At 40.8% G+C, this 16,041-nt stretch overlaps 1 long non-coding RNA gene across 1 annotated transcript; it reads left to right on the top strand.

The window, feature by feature from the left end:
- The first annotated feature begins 188 nt into the window (after nt 1-188).
- LOC133227739 (uncharacterized) lies at nt 189-15,282 on the top strand. The gene is made up of 4 exons (XR_009729923.1): nt 189-380; nt 8,161-8,354; nt 13,809-13,951; nt 14,038-15,282. It is a non-coding gene; the product is annotated as an uncharacterized LOC133227739 (long non-coding RNA).
- Nucleotides 15,283-16,041: the final 759 nt, after the last annotated feature.

Here is a 16,041-nt window from a genome sequence, read left to right as displayed (position 1 = left end):
AGGACCACGGGACCCGGAAAGCCGAAGCTACAGGATGGAGAAACCGCCAAAGCACTTTCGCTGCCGCCCGAGAGGCAGATAGCGAGCGAGAAAAAGAAGCAAGATGGCGGCTAGCCAGCCCCTACGTACGACGTCATGCGGCGGCGTGCGTAAGGCGAATCCCCGAGACCGCCCCCACGGCGCGGAGACGGCCGGATCACGTGAGGACTCCGTGGCGGCCCAACCCCGGCGGAAGGCTACGGCGCCTCTTGCTGGACGGAGGGCGTTCCAAAGATTAGAGCTCGCGCTGCAGGGCAAAGATTTTGTTTGAGATCTCTCCAAAAACTCTTCGAGAGACCTCAATTACAGGTTGTTATGCTTCAGAGAAGTGAGCACTCTTGGTAGGTGTTGGATAGTTGTGTGACTTGGTTCAAACAACAGTTTGACAGTTTAATTAAAATTAAGCTATGCGTAAAATTTAACCTTGATATTTGGCAATATGTTGGTATTTTCTAGAAAGGTGCAAACACAACACTCAGTACTCATAACACCAATACTTGTGTGTTGTTAAAGATATAGAGATAAATACATTATGATATATTGATATTATGGAATATTTGAAAGCTGTTAAATTCTGAGTAATATCTAAAGATAAGGGAAGTGCTTAAGCCATAATATGCTTATGCCGTAAATATGTTATAAAAACACACATATTAAAAAAACACATATATGCATATTTTGGAGAAGGCAATGGCACCCCACTCCAGTACTCTTGCCTGGAAAATCCCGTGGACCGCGGAGCCAGCTCCGCGGTCCATGGGGTCGCTAGGAGTCGGACACGACTGAGCGACTTCACTTTCACTTTTCACTTTCATGCATTGGAGAAGGAAATGGCAACCCACTCCAGTGTTCTTGCCTGGAGAATCCCAGGGACGGGGGAGCCTGGTGGGCTACCGTCTATGGGGTCGCACAGAGTCCGACCCGACTGAAGCGACTTAGCATAGTATTAGCATATGCATATTTATAGGAAAAAACTTTAAAATATATTTTGAACTATTTGTAAAGGCGAACACATTAATAGTGTTTAAAGCCATCAGATTTTTAAAAAAATGTTATGTTCACCTTTCTATAATACCCAGATTTTACAGTCAGAAAAATGGTTTGGTTTTTTTTGTTTTAAAATTTTTGGCTGCACCCACGGGCGTGTGGGACCTTGATTTTCCCACCAGGGATTGAACCCTTTACCCCTACGTTGGAAGGCATAGTCTTAACCTCTGAACCACAGCAGAAGTCCCAGGAAGAGTTTTAATGTGTAATGAAAAAAATTCATGACTCATAAAGTTGTTATGAGAAACGAATGATAAATGTGTGCATACATATGTACAGTGTATATATTGGCACCCCACTCCAGTACTCTTGCCTAGAAAATCCCATGGACGGATGGGGGGCTGCCCCTGGGGGGCTGCCATCTACTGGGTCTCACAGAGTGGGACATGACTGAAGCGACTTCACTTTCACTTTTCACTTTCATGCATTGGAGAAGGAAATGGCAACCCACTCCAGTGTGCTTGCCTGGAGAATCCCAGGGATGGGGGAGCCTGGTGGGCTGCCGTCTATGGGGTCGCACAGAGTCGGACACGACTGAAGCGACTTAACAGCCTGGCAGCAGTGTGCATGCATGTGTAACTATATAGCATTGTGTGTCAGATTTAAAAAGATTGCATTTTTTTAGTCTTTAAATAAAGCTCAAACAGGTTAGCTGTCTTCTACACCATTATGATTATGAAATTGTCACTGTAGAAGTGTTGGAACAAATAAAATAATAAAGAGAGGTAAATCACAGGCATTCAGCCCCCACACCATTGATATCAATGATCTTTTGAAACGGAAGCACTTGGCTGGCATAGCCAGGGAAAGGCCTGCTGGCCGCCCTCAAGCAGACAGGAAGCATTACTTTGGTGAATTTTCCAGAATACTCTAGAATGTTGTCTGGAGTATGTTAGAACAGAAGTGTCTTTCATTAGCAACATGCAACAGCTCCAGCAATCAGATGAACTTACCTTAACCAAGGTCACAAGACTAGCATGTGCAACCAGAATAGTTATTAATTTCCAAGAGCTGTACTTTGTGTACCTGAATACTCAGGATGGAAAGCCAGTGCATTTTCTATGTAGACAAACTTACTTAGGAAACCAAAGACATTATCAGAAGGTTGCTTGATGAGCACAAATTCAGAACAAGCTGAGTTGTGTGTATAGACTGTTCTTGATTCATCTATCTCCATGACAGGACAATTTCATCCCAAAGATAGAAATACTCAGTTTCCAATAGTTGGAGCTTTATATATTGATCTCCAGTACAGTAGGGACATCTTGCTGCTCTGTTGATTTGGGCGTCTTCTCTCCTGACAGCATTTGGATGGACACTGGCCCTCAGGTGCCTCTGTATGCTCTTTTCTCTGTTTCCATGGCTACCCAAACCTTTTAGCAATATTCTTCAATAAAATCAAGTCACAATCAAGTCAGGCAAGTTTGCATTTTAAAGGTGACTTTGCCTACTTCTGCTCGTATCCATTGTATATAATCTTAAAGTTTAACTTTCAGGAAGCGGTCTTATCATCCCTATTTCAAATATCTTGGGAAAAATCTGACTGCCATCACTAGGTATTGGTGCAATGTCCAAAGCCAAATAGTACTCTTTAAAAAGTTTTATTTTGTTTTGGATTATTTGCAAATCTCCCCTAACACCCTTTTGGTGTAGATAAATTTGTCATTGGTAACAAAAATGTTTTCATGACAGTTTGAATGAAAACATGCGTTTAATTTCCTGTTGTGCTTTTTAAACATTAAGATAACATTAGCAAATTGCCAGTTGATATATGAAATAAGGACAGTCTAGTTTTTTTACTGAAAACAAATTGATTCTCCAAACAATATGACCTACTTTGTTTGTGATTGTCGAGCCTTATTAGCTAGTGGTTTCATTGAGTTTCTACCCTTCTCATTGAAATTGAATCTGTAAACCTGTAGATACTGAAAATTTATTAGGTATGCGATGAAAAAGAACCAATGAAGGTTTCATGCTTCATTAGTAATGGTGTTTCTTAAATGTTTGTGTGCACCTGACAATTTTAGTTTCCTTTCACCAATAGTCCAGCATATCATATTTAGTAAATTGTGAAATAGTATGAGCCTGATGTAATGAAAACCATAATTCCCAAATACTGAATGAAATTGTAAGCTCATTTTATAAACCTCAACAGATATTGTAATTTTGCCAATAAAGAAAATGTATTGCCAGTGCTTTGAAAAACTACTTCTGTGAACTTCTAAGAAGTTATATACTAAATATATTGTATGTTATATAAAAATATTCCATTATGTATAAAATAATGGAATATTACTTTAAAGATTTTCATTATTTGTCAGACTATTATTAATTTGCTTAGCAGACCCTTTTTTAAAATAATGGAATAAAAGGTGCTTTTTGGATAAAAGCATTGTTCATTCATTGCAAGTTGTGCGTCAAAGAAATTTGAATAATTGGGATTTACTGTCCACCCCCGGAATTTTCTTAGCTGAGAAGAGAAACTAAGTTCTTGGAGCAGTGGATTTAAGTCAAGAGGGTATAATATCATTAATGAACTGAGGGTATCATGGAGAAGAAAGGGGAAGAGGAAGGAGATGGAGGAAAGAGACTTACTGGTTTACAGTTTTGCCTCAGGTTGGAAGTTACTCACCGAAGTCAGGAAGTGAGTAATGTTATAGGGCAAGGATCCAGAGGCCAAAAGGAAAGGGAGAGATCTAGGGAATGCAAAGTAGAAATGATTGCAAAGAAGCTAGGCAGGTGGTAATTGAAAATATAGAAAAGGTGATTTCTAAATGTTTTAGGCCAGAAAGAGAAACTTGAAATGTTGCTGATAAACATAAATACAGTACTCAGTTATTATGTCTAAAATTGTAACTTTGGTTGCTACCTGTAGCATTTCTGAAAGTATAAGTCACTTTTAACTTTTTTGTTGCCCAACAGATTGTATGTAAAATGTGTAAAAGAAGCCACGAATTCAAATCATTTATTGCCACATAGTAATGAAAATAAGTAAGATTGATAATAAATTTCTCTTTTTTAATTGACATATATATATATATACATATGCATCTGTGTTCTCAGATTCTTTTCCATTGTAAGATATAGTTCCATTACAAGATATAGTTCCTTTATCTATTTTATATAAAGTAGTATGTATCTGTTAATCCCAAACTCCAAATTTATCCCTCCACCACCCCTTCCACTGTGGTAATAATGTTTGTTTTGTCTTAAGTCTGTTTCTGCTTTGAAAATGAGTTAATTTGCATCTTTTTTTTAGATTCCACATATAAGTGATATCATATGATATTTCTCTTTCTCTGACTTATTTCTCTTGGTATGATAATCTCTAATTCCATCCACAGTTCCTGCAAATGGCATTGTTTCATGATAGTACATTTCTTTGTTAGCACTAGAACTAGATATTTTGAATAACCTTTAGGCTTCTATGGCGGAGAAGGCAATGGCACCCCACTCCAGTACTCTTGCCCAGAAAATCCCATGGGCAGAGGAGCTTGGTAGGCTGAAGTCCATGGGGTCGCTAAGAGTCGGACATGACTGAGTGACTTCATTTTCACTTTTCACTTTCACTTTGACTTTTCACTTTCTTGCATTGGAGAAGGAAATGGCAGCCCACTCCAGTATTCTTGCCTGGAGAATCCCAGGGACCGCGAAGCCTGGTGGGCTGCCATCTGTGGGGTCGCACAGAGTCGGACACAACTGAAGCGACTTAGCAGCAGTAGCAGCAGGCTTCTGTGAAAGAAGAGAATTTCATGTGGTTCAAAATTTCATCCCCAGTTCAGATTCTGTTTCTTTGTATTCTCCATTCTTATTTCTGCTGGGGTTAATTAAACAGTTATTTCAGAAATAGTTCTTTGTGTTGCTAAGAGTATCAGTGAGTTAATTGCTTCAAATGGGAATTAATAGCACAATACTCGAACCATTGTTAACTTTATAAAGAAAAGAGAAATAGTGATTCAAAGAGAATGAGAAAAAGCTTCTCAAAGTTTTCAATAGCCTGGGTAAATTGCAATGAAATGAAATTCTTCATTTCAATGTTCATTATTACCTACATGAGAGTTTTAATTGGAAAGTCTTAATCATTATAGTATTAATACAATTTATTGTTGTTGTTCGATCACTTAAGTCTTGTCTGACTCTTTGCAACCTCATGGATGTCAGGCTCCTCTGTCCTCCACTATCTCCTGGAGTTTGCTCAAATTCATGTTCGTTTAGTCAGTGATGCTATCTAACCATCCCACCACTTACTTGTTAGGCTACATATTATCAGGCTACCTGCCCAGTCTTGGAAAATGCTAGGATGATAAGTCATCTCAGTTTGCATGAGACTGTCATGGTGTTAGTACTGAAAGTCCCATGATCCAGGAAACAGTCCAGGGCAGGATGGGGCAGTTAGTTACCCTATGCTGGCTGCAATGAAGCAGGGACATAGATCTTAGTTCTAAAGTTCTTCCACATTAAGGTCTCCTTCTGATCTCCATGATGTGCTGAGAAGATGCCCTTTCTGGAGACCACTAACTCACCTGCCAAGACATAAGAGACACGGGTTTGATCCCTGGGTCTGGAAGATCCCCTGGAGGGGGGCATGGCAACCCACTCTAGTATTCTTGCCTGGAGAATCCCGTGGACAGAGGAGCCTGGCAAGCTACAGCCCACTGGGTCTCAAAAAGTCGGACATGACTTAAGCGACTTAACGTGTATGCACGCAAGAGGAAGGGAGCCTTGTCTGATAAACAGAGAAGGTTCTTTTAACCTTGAGGAGTTAGCCAGGTTGCAGAAAACCAAGAAGTTTGGCCTGAGGAGCCCCTGGCAGCAACTGAACACATCAGTGCTGTGTTTCTCATTTGGCTGTTGGTGCTGCATTAACTACTGCATATAACCCTGGTATAGCTGCAAATTATTACATGCTGGGACTTCCCTGGCAGTCCAGTGGTTAAGACTTCATCTTCCAATGCAGGGGGTACAGGTTTAATCCTTAGTCAGGATCCCACATGCCTCGTGACCAAAAAGCAAAACATATAATACAAGTAATATTCTAACAAATTCAATAAAAACTAAAAAAAATTATCACATGCTTAATGGGGGCCAGCACTATTCTGAATCTTTTTAATATAGTTCTGTTCAGTCACTCAGTCATGTCCAACTCTTTGCAACCCCATGGACTGCAGCATGCCAGACTTCCTTGTCCATCATCAACTCCTGAGGCTTACTCAAACTCATGTCCATTAAGTCGATAATGCCATCCAATCATCTCATCCTCTGTCGTCCCCTTCTCCTGCCTTCAGTCTTTCCCAGCATCAGGGTCTTTTCCAGTGAGTCAGTTCTTTGCATAAGGTGGCCAAAGTATTGGAGTTTCAGCTTCAGCATCAGTCCCTCCAATGAATATTCAGGACTGATTTCCTTTAGAATCGACTGGTTGGATCTCCTTGCAGTCCAAGGGACTCTCAAAAGTCTTCTCCAACACCACCATTCAAAAGCATCAATTCTTCGGCATAGCTTTTTTTATAGTCCAACTCTCATATCTGTACATGACTATTGGAAAAAACATAGCTTTGATTGGACAGACCTTTGTTGGCAAAGTGATGTCTCTGCTTTTTAATATGCTGTCTAGGTTGGTTGTAACTTTTCTTCCAGGGAGCAAGTGTCTTTTAATTTCATGGCTGCAGTCACCATCTACGTGATTTTGGAGCCCCGCAAAATAGTCTGTCACTGTTTTCCATTGTTTGCCCATCTATTTGCCATGAAGTGATGGGACCGGATGCCATGATCTTAGTTTTCTGAATGTTGAGTTTTAAGCCAACTTTTTCACTCTCCTCTTTTACTTTCATTAAGAGGCTCTTTAGTTCTCCTTCACTTTCTGCCGTAAGTGTGGTGTCATCTGCATGTCTGAGGTTATTGATGTTTCTTCTGGCAATCTTGATTCCAGCTTGTGCTTCATTCAGTCCAGCATTTCTCATGATGTACTCTGCATATAAGTTAAATAAGCAGGGTGACAATATACAGCCTTGACATACTCCTTTTCCTATTTGGAACCAGTCTGTTGTATGTCCATTTCTAACTGTTGCTTCTTGACCTGCATACAGATTTCCCAGGAGGCAGGTCAGGTGGTCTGGTATTCCCATCTCTTTCAGAATTTTCCACAGTTTGTTGAGATCCACACTTTGACATAGTCAATAAAGCATAAGTAGATGTTTTTCTGGAACTCTTTTGCTTTTTCAATGATCCAGCGGATTTTGGCAATTTGATCTCTGGTTTCTCTGCCTTTTCTAAATCCAGCTTGAATATCTGGAAGTTCATCTTCACACAGGATTACTTTGCCAGTGTGTGAGATGAGTGCAATTATGTGGTAGTTTACACATATCATTTTACGTGGCAGATTGCAATGCAGTTGATAAAACTGTGCTCAAAAGGATCTGGGGCTTACTTTGAGCTCACAGTGCTGATTGGTGCTAGAGTTGGTATTTGAACTTAGGTCTAGCTTCAAGCAAGGCTGATGTCATCATTCTCCCAGCTTGTCTGGAAGGCTCTTTGCATACTTTCTGTGACCCTCACTCAAGGAGTGTATCTCTTCATCACTTGCTGTCTAACCTGGAGGGACAGTGATGATGCTATTGACTAGATTAGGCTCTTTTCTTACCAGTAGAGCATTATGCTACATGACCATTACTAGTGAAATCGCCCTCAACTCAACAACAGGATGTGATTTAAAGTGATTATTTAAAAAGCACAGAAAGAATAAGCATGAACAAATATTCATTGTTAAAAGGTCAACACCAAAAGCAAGAAATAATGTTGCTTAAAATCATTAAGTAATACATCAACAGTAATTTGGTCTGATACAAATAAAAACACTGAAGTAACCAGCTTATTGATTTAGAGAGTGAAATCCACAGTCATTCTCCTTAAAATTCAAATTGAATCAACAATTCAGCAATGAATTAATTATCCAGCTTTACCAGTGTTATGAAACGAGGAGGTAATGAGAAAGTATTTATGCTTATTTGGTACCATGCAAATATAAGTTCTAGTTATTTGCTGGACATTTTGACTGTTTTTTTTTTTTTTTTTGGCCAGGCTACATAACATGCAGGATCTTAGTTCCCTGACCAGGGAGTGAACCTGTGCCCCTGTGGTGGAAGTGCACTGGGAGTACAGTAGAAGTGGACCACCAGGAAAGCTTCTTGACCTTTATCTAAGATCAAAATATTAAAGAAAATTTGGGCTCAAGATTATCATTATCATTTTTTGTTCACTCAGATTTGCATAAGGTAAGTTTTTTCCAGGTACGGTGGAGGAAAAAAACAAGGAGCAACAACTTGTTGCCTGTTCTCTAACAGTGTGACTTCTGAGCTGGCCAGCCAGCCCTTGGTAATAGTTGAGGGTTTAAGGACTTATTAAGATGAAGTGGATTGTTAACAAATCGTAGCTAATTATTGCCACCTTGTATTAGAAGACAGTTTCCCTAAATCAGCCTAGAGGGAATTTTGCTTTAAAGAATTTACATCAATCTTGCAAGTAAGTGTTCCATAGAATTTCATGAGGTCAATGAGATGACCTCATGTCATGGGGAGAATTCACCTTTTTGAAGTGGATAGCAGAAAATAAATGGAATGGGAATTTTTAATACATTACTCAAATGGCATATTTGCCATTTGTCTATTTGTAAATGTCATGATGTGTATCATGAATCTGTATTATTTACTTTGATTTTAATATGTAACATTTAATATATGTTATGCTTTCTTTTTCCTTCAACAAATATTTATTAAGAACTTACCAGGTGGCACAGTGGTACAGAATCCGCTTGCCAATGCAGGAGATTCAGGTTTGATCACTGAGTTGGGAAGATCCTCTGGAGAAGGAAATGGGAACCCACTCCAGTATTCTTGCCTGGGAAATCCCATGGACAGAGGAGCCTGACGGGCTACAGTCCATGGGGTCAAAAGAGTTGGACACGACTGAGCATGCATGATGTTCTAGGCACTGTGCCAGCCACAAAGGAGATAAAAATGAATAAAGCAGTCTAAACTCCTGTTCTCAGGGAGAGTATAATCAAGTGGGGCGAGGTTAAAAAAATTACAAGTAGTTATAATTAATGGTTATAAATGGTCTGATGAGGGAATTAAAAGGTAGCATGTGAACTGAAAGAATGGGCACCTAAACCAGATTTGCAGAGAGGGCTGGTCAGGGAAGGTGAATCCTAACAGACGGAGGAGCCTGGTCGGCTGCGGACCATGGGGTCGCTAAGAGTCTGACACGACTGAGCGACTTCACTTTTACTTTTCACTTTCATGCATTGGAAATGGCAACCCACTCCAGTGTTCTTCTTTTTTTTTCCCCCAGTGTTCTTGCCTGGAGAATCCTAGGGACAGAGGAGCCTGGTGGGCTGCTGTCTATGGGGTCACACAGAGTCAGACACGACTGAAGCGACTTAGCAGCAGCAGCAGCAACATTGTATAGGAATTAGCGACATATGTGGATGTATGTTAAGAATGAGTGTGTGTCTGTGATGGGGGAGGTATGGCAATATTTAGTAGAACAGTGTTTAGGGAAAGAGAGGCAGTTGGCTTGTATATAGAGAAGGGTGAAGAATGGTCCAGGCAGAGGAAACATCATGTGGAAACACACCCCTAAACCAAAGGGAACATGGCATGTTTGAGGACTCCTTGAGGACGTAAGGAGAAAGAGGAGAGATTGGAGTAAAAAGCAAAACTGCAGAGGTGATCAGAGACTATACTGCCAAGAACCTTATAAACTGAGTCAGATTCTACCCCAGGGGCAAGAGGAGCCTTTGGATGAATTTATACTGGGATATTATCTAGTCTAGGTGAAATTCATGAATTTTCGTGGCATTATACATTGAATACAGTATAATGTATATTATTCCTTACTCATTTTTTTCTTTCAACAAGTATTAATTGAGCAGGTACTATGCACCAGGCACTGTGCTAGCTGCTGGTTAGTAGTTAGTATAAATGGTTAGTATTTGAAATGGAGAGAACAGGTTGGCTGAGCATAGGAGCAACTGTTTTAGGAGGCTAGAATGATAATCAAAGGAGTAGTCAGGGCTTGGGGTGGGGAGGTGGGTTTGAATCCTACAGTGTGGATGGAGAGAAATAGAGAAATAGAGTCAGTCTCCTCAGATTATTTTTATTTCCAAAGAAACTTCATCATTATCATCTTAAGAAATTGGAGAGTTTTTCCTGCAGTGGTGTGATTTCAGAAATTGAGGCTTCTAAAACCGTTTTGTAACCATCAGATTTAGACTTTGTTATCAAACTATTTATAGAATCCTCCTTGAGTGCTGTTTGTGCCTTCATTATATGTAAAGTTGTTATCAGTCTAAGAACTAAGTGTCCTATGTCTCTCAGTGAGAGGGTCCCCAACAGTGGAGGACCCTGATATATGCTGCCCAAATTAATGACTTATTTTTCCGGTTCCTGAGAGATGGCTGGCTGGCAGTGGCCTGCAGATATGAGTCCTCTTTGGGCATTGCCTCATCTGAAGAGAGCTGCTTTGCCCAAGGCTGCTCCTCCTTCCTCTTGTCCCATTGGTGTGATGGTGTAAAGGTCTGGCCTTTCAACCTCCTCTGTGGGCTATTTGAAGGGCCATCTCTGTTCCAGAGCTCCACAAAGGGCTAGCTAATTCTCAGTCTAATTCTGCTTTCTTCTCCCCCTTTCACTGGTGTTGATCCCAAGAGCAGTCTAATTAAAGTTCTGCATGCTAGTTTTTGTTTCTTCTCTAGGGAACTTAACTTGCAATACCACCATCTACCTAGCTTGCTCAAACTAGTAATCTGGAAAATCCCCAGATTCTTCTCTTTCACACTTTATCCTTCATACCCTCCATATCCAATGAAGCATCAAGTTTTTTCTCCATTCCAGTTGCTGCCATCATAATAATCTAAGCCCTCACCATCCATCATCTGAGTAGAGTATTTTGGCCACTGCTAATTTGTCTTCCTATCTTTGATAAAAATTGCTTATTTTTTAAGAAAATAATTTATTATGTTTAATCCCTTTCATTGATCACAACCTTGTCATGGCGAAGGAGCTTGCGTAACTCAATAAAGCTATGTGCAGGGCTACCCAAAACGGACGGACCATAGAGGAGAGTTCTGATAAGATATGGTCCGCTGAAGTTCATGGCAACCCACTCCAGTATTCTTGCCATGAGAACCCCATGAACAGTATGAAAGGGCAGAAAGATCATGACACTGGAAGATGAACCCCCCCAGGTCAGAAGGTGTCCAATATGTCCAAGGGAAGAGTGGAGAGCAATTACTAATAGCTCCAGAAAGCTGGGTCAAAGTGAAAGGTATATTTGACATAAAATATAGTTCATATGCTTCTCAGGTGGTGCCAGCAGTAAAGAACACACATGTCAGTGCAGGAGACATAAGAGACATGGATTCAATCCCTGGGTAGGGAAGATCCCCTGGAGAAGGTCATGGAAACCCACTCCAGTATTCTTGCCTGGAGAATCCCATGGACAGAGGAGGCTGGCAAGCTACAGTCCATAGGGTCACAAAGAGTCGGATATGGCTGAAGTGACTTAGCACGCGTGCACATACTGCATATATTTAAAGTGTAAAAGTTGATAAAATTTGACTTACACCTGTGAGACTATTACCACAATCAAGGTAACACACTCATCACTGAAATTACTAAAGCTGCACGTGCAGACTAATTGGAAATTATTACACACACACATGCATATATAGTTGTTCAGTTGCTAAGTCTTGTCTCACTCTTTGTGACCCCACAGACTGTAGCCCACCTGACAGCCTCCTCTGTCCATGGGATTTCTTAGGCAAGAATACTTGAGTGGGTTGTCATTTCCTTCTCCAGGGGAATCTTCCTGGACCAGGGATAGAATCTGAGTCTCCTGCATTGGCAGGAAGATTCTTTACCACTAAGCCACCAGGGAAGCCTATCAGTTCAGTCCAGTTCAGTTGCTCAGTCGTGTCCAACTCTTTGCAACCCCATGAACTGCAGCACGCCAGGCCTCCCTGTCCATCACCAACTCCCAGAGTCCACCCAAACCCATGTCCATCGAGTCGGTGATGGCATCCAACCATCTCATTCTCTGTTGTCCCCTTCTCCTCCTGCCCTCAGTCTTTCCCAGCATCACGGTCTTTTCCAGTGAGTCAGCTCTTTGCATCAGGTGGCCAAAGTATTAGAGTTTCAGCTTCAACATCAGTCCTTCCAATGAACACCCAGGACTGATCTCCTTTAGGATGGACTGGTTGGACCTCATTGCAGTCAAAGGGACTCTCAAGAGTCTTCTCCAATACCACAGTTCAAAAGCATCAATTTTTTAGCACTCAGCTTTCTTTATACTTCAACTCTCACATCCATACATGACTATTGGAAAAACCATAGCCTTGACTAGACGGACCTTTGTTGGCAAAGTAATGTCTCTGCTTTTTAATATGCTGTCTAGGTTGGTCATAACTTTCCTTCCAAGGAGTAAGCGTCTTTTGATTTCATTGCTGTAATCGCCATCCACAGTGATTTTGGAGCCCAGAAAAATAAAGTCTGACACTGTTTCCACTGTTTACCCATCTATCTGCCATGAAGTGACAGGATCGGATGCCATGATCTTAGTTTTCTGAATGTTGAGCTTTAAGCCAACTTTTTCACTCTCCTTTCACTTTCATCAAGAGGCTCTTTAGTTCTTCTTCACTTTTTGCCATAAGGGTGGTGTCATCTGCATATCTGAGGTTATTGATATTTCTTCCAGCAATCTTGACTCCAGCTTGTGCTTCCTCCAGCCCAGCGTTTCTCATGATGTACTCTGCATATAAGTTAAATAAACAGGGTGACAATCTACAGCCTGACGTACTCCTTTTCCTATTTGGAACCAGTCTGTTGTTCCATGTCCAGTTCTAACTGTTGCTTCCTGTCCTGCATACAGGTTTCTCAAGAGGCAGGTCAGGTGGTCTGTTATTCCCATCTCTTTCAGAATTTTCCACAGTTTATTGTGATCCACACAGTCAAAGGCTTTGGCATAGTCAATAAAGCAGAAATAGATGTTTTTCTGAAACTCTCTTGCTTTTTCGATCATCCATCGGATGTTGGCAATTTGCCTATATATATATATACACACACACACAGTGAAGGTGAAGTCGCTCAGTCGTGTCCAACTCTTTGCGACTCCACGGACTATAGCCTACCAGGCTCTTCCGTCCATGGGGTTTTGCAGGCAAGAGTACTGGAGTGAGTTGCCATTTCCTTCTCCAGAGGATCTTCCTGACCCAGGGATTGAAACCAGGTCTCCGGCATTGTAGGCAGACGCTTTACTGTCTGAGCCACCAGTCCATTCTGAAGGAGATCAGCCCTGGGATTTCTTTGGAAGGAATGATGCTAAAGCTGAAACTCCAATACTTTGGCCACCTCATGCGAAGAGTTGACTCATTGGAAAAGACTCTGATGCTGGGAGGGATTGGGGGCAGGAGGAGAAGGGGACGACAGAGGATGAGATGGCTGGATGGCATCACTGACTCTATGGACGTGAGTCTGAGTGAACTCCAGGAGTTGGTTATGGACAGGGAGGCCTGGCGTGCTGGATTCATGGGATCGCAGAGTCAGACACGACTGAGCGACTGATCTGATCTGATCTGATCTGATAAAATGAAACAAATTCTCTCCACCCTCCCTTGGTGTTGTCTTTTAAAATTTGAATCTCAACAAGTCTCTTCTTGTCTTAAATTCCTTTAGGTGCTTCAGTTGCCTTTGTACAAAGATAAACATCTTTACCTGAAGGCTTGATATGGTCCCCACCTGCCTGTCCAGCTGTCTCTGGCAGAGCTCTCTACAGCAGGGGACCGCAGCTTCTGGGATCTAAGGCCTGATGATCTGAGGTAGAGCTGATGTAATAATAATAGAAATAAAGTACATAATAAATATAATGCACTTGAATCATCCTGAAACCATCCCCCTTCCCCAGGCCTGTGGAAGAATTGTCTTCCATGAAACCGGTCCCTGCTGCCAAAAAGCTTGGGGACCTTCTCCAGGACTGGATCTTACAGCAAGTTATGTGATACTTTGCCCCTCTTGGCTTATGGCCTTTGCCCTGCATTTTCCTTCTCCTATTGCTCTTTTCTCTGTTTTACCCCTGCTTTTGTGTATTCTTAAATATGAATGAAAATTTTAAATAGCTGTTAATTAATAATTATTGAGTGGTTACTTTTTGTCAGTTTCTGTGCTTTACATACACTGTATCTCTTAACCTTCACAAAATCTGTAGCTGGTGTTACTGTCATTATTTTGCAAATAAGGAAGTGTAATTCTCCCTAGGTCCTGCAGCTGGGAAGTGAAGTTCCTGAGTTTAGAAGGATTTGGCTACTTCCTGTGTCCTTAGACCAAAATAAGTTCCTGGTTACCCACTCCTGAATAACATCCTGTAGTTCTCCCTTATAACCCTCATTGCATTTACTGTTAAATACCTCCTTTTCCAGTTAAACTAGAAACTGTATGAAGACAGAGACCCTGTGTATCTGCATCTATGCCAGGACCTGGTATATAGTAAATGCTTATTACATACTTCTGGAGTGGATAACATTGAATGGATAATTATCTCCATTGAACAATATACAGTAGTTTAGGGTCTATAGCTTCAATTCTAGAGTCAGAAAGAAGAAAAATTCAAATACAAACTCTGTCAGTATATAATTGTGAGATGGTATTTAACCTCTTTAAGCCTCAACTTCTTCACCTGTAACCTAGAGATGATAATACTTTTCTCCCCTAGAGAATTGCTCTGAGGAATGAATAAGATGATATCAAAAGGCTCCCAGCATAGGATGTGATACATCCTTCTGTCTTATCAACTTGAATATTCAAGGTTAAGTATCAAGTCTTGTAATCATTCTGTATTCTCTACTGTGCCTGCCACATATACAGTCTATAGTAGATAACCAATTAGTAGTTATGTTGAATATCAGGAGGTATTTCTGTGAGGCCATGATTTATGATTTCAGTCTATTTACTTTACCAGTCGAGGGGTAAAAATAAAGCAGTTTTCTTATCATTGTTTTTTGGCTGAGTAGGATTGTTGGTGACTGCTTGGGGTGGAATGGGGTGAGGTCACACAGATCAGAATTCAGTCAGCATCTGTCTAGGTCAGACAATGCAAGTTGCAAGATAGAAGAGACTAGACCTTATCTGTACAAGAGGGCTGAGATCAAAGGTTCTTTAGGAAAATTCAATGAAGTCATACATACATATATATATATATACATATATATATATATATAAAAGACACTAGACCAGTAGATCTTGGGTATGGTTAGAACTCAGAGATTTGCTGATTTCTACAGTCTTGACTTATTCATTCATTCATCAAATATATGTGTGTGTGTGTGTGTGTGTGTGGGTATAAAACATTTGTAGGGACTCTGTGGTCCAGTGGCTAAGACTCCAGCCTCCCAATGCAGGGCACCTGGGACCTGGGTTTGATTCCTGATCAGGGAACTAGATACCACATGCCACAAGTAAGACCCAGCATAGCCAAATAAATAAATATTAAAAACATTTATATAAAGTAACTGTATATAGAGTGATGTTCTAGGTATTCTGGGCAGTGATTCTCACACACTCTTGATGCTGGCCATAGAAAAAGCATCTGAGGAACTTAAGATCACAGATTCTTGAGTCTCACACTTTGGGATTTGTGATAAAGGGCTGGGGGTTCCTGGGGATTCATGGTTTTAAAAATTTCTTTGTATGATTCTGATGTAGTGTTCTAAGAAAGCAAATATACTGAAGGCATTATTCCTGTTCACAAGGATGACTGATAAAGGACCATAGCTAATAAGAAAAACTTAGTCAAGCCACATCAGCTTTTTAAAAAACATTTATTCAATTAGTTGTTTTTGGCTGTGCTAGACCTTCGTTGCTGTGTGCAGGCTTTTTCTAGTTGCAGTGAGTGGGGACTAGTCTTTATTGTGGT

The sequence above is a fragment of the Bos javanicus genome, chromosome 16 (genome assembly GCF_032452875.1).
Source record: "Bos javanicus breed banteng chromosome 16, ARS-OSU_banteng_1.0, whole genome shotgun sequence".
Taxonomy (NCBI): domain Eukaryota; kingdom Metazoa; phylum Chordata; class Mammalia; order Artiodactyla; family Bovidae; genus Bos; species Bos javanicus.
The sequence above is the reverse complement of the archived record's forward strand: the minus strand, read 5'-3'. Positions and strand labels throughout refer to the sequence as shown.